The following is a 1,701-nucleotide window of genomic DNA, read 5'->3' as shown; positions in this document are numbered from 1 at the left end:
CTCCCTCCTTCCTTTCGTGTTATGTATAGGCTGTCCGTATTTGCTCTTGGGTGTAGTGCTTTGTGTATTGTCATATGTTTTCCTGGTTTCTGGTCTATGCTGCGAAGTTCTGCCTTCGTTCATTCCACTATTCCTGCGTTGTATCTGATTAATGGCACTGCCCATGTGTTTATGGCTTTTATCATATTTCCGGCGTTGAGTTTTGACTTGAGTATCGCCTTGAGTCTCTGCATATATTCTTTCCTGATCGTGTCCTTCATTTCTTGGTGTTGTATATCCCCTCCTTCCATTATTCCCAGGTATTTGTATCCAGTCTCATCTATTGTGTTTGACCGGTTGCTCCCATCTTGGTTTAAGCCTTTAGCCCTTCAGTTCTCGTTACTTTGTTGCCTTTTTGTATGTTGACTAAGGCGCATTTTCTATTCCTAACTCCATCCTGATGTCCCCAGATACAATCCTTACAGTCTGGATTAGGGTATCTATTTCCTTGATGTTCTTACCATACAGCTTGATGTCGTCCATGAACATCAGATGGTTGATTCTGTTGCCTTTTTTCTTGAGTTGGTACCCGGCATCCATCTTCGTAGTTAACTGTTTTGTCAATGGGAATCATGGCTTAACTACGAAGAGTAGTGGGGACAGTGAGTCGCCCTGGAAGATCTCTCGCCTGATATTAACCTCTGCTAGTCTTATTCCAGAGCTTGTAAGTATTGTATTCCAGTTGTGCATTGTATTTTTGAGGAAGCTGATGGTGTTTTCCTCTGCCCCATATATTTTCAGGCATTCTATTAGCCATGTGTGTGGTATCATGTCGAAGGCTTTCTTATAGTCTATCCATGCTATTCTTATGTTGGTTTTCCTTCTCCTACTGTTCTTCATTACCATTTTTGTCTATCAGGAGCTGGTCTTTTGTGCCCCTACACTTTCTTCTGCAGCCTTTTTTTGTTGGTGGGGATGGTGTTTGTCTCCTCTAGGTAGTTGTATAGCCTTTCACTGATGATACCATGTTAGTAACTTCCACATTATTGGTAGGCAGGTGATAGGCCTGTAGTTACTGGCTATATTTCCCTTACTCTTGTCTTTTTGTACTAAGGATGTTCTTCCTGTGGTCATCCATTTGGTGCATGGTGATTTGAGATACAATGCTGGAGTTGTTTTGCTATTCGTGGGTGTAGGGCCTTGAAGTTTTTGAGCCAGTATCCATGGACTTCATCGGGACCTGGGGCTTTCCAGTTTGGCATTCTTAGTTGGTGTCTGACTGTGTCTGTCGTGATCTTTGTTTTATTCTCCATGTTTCTTCTGCCTTGACTTCCTGGAGCCATGTTGCATGTTTAATGTGTGATACCGGATTGCTCCATATGTTTTCCCAGAGTCTCTTACTTGGTTCGGCTTCAGGAATTTCTTGGTGGTTGTCTTCCCCTCTTAGTTGGCTGTATAGTCTTTTCTGGTTGGTTCCGAATAGTTTGTTCTGTTGGTATCCCTTATTCCTGTTCATGTACTGTTGGATCTTATGTGCTTTGGCCTTAAGCCTCTGTTTTTTACATCTTCTATTGTGTTGTTTTAGTCCCCTCTCTTGTACTTTGTATTTCTCGTTGATTCCTCCCTTGTTTTCTCGCTTCTTAGCCTTTTTCTGCCATCTCTTTCAGTTTACTCAAGTCAGATCTCATCACCATGATTTGCTTTTCCAGGCGCCTTTTCCAA

The sequence above is a fragment of the Macrobrachium nipponense genome, chromosome 29 (genome assembly GCF_015104395.2).
Source record: "Macrobrachium nipponense isolate FS-2020 chromosome 29, ASM1510439v2, whole genome shotgun sequence".
In the NCBI taxonomy this organism is placed as follows: Eukaryota; Metazoa; Arthropoda; class Malacostraca; order Decapoda; family Palaemonidae; genus Macrobrachium; species Macrobrachium nipponense.
Note: the sequence above shows the minus strand (reverse complement) of the source record.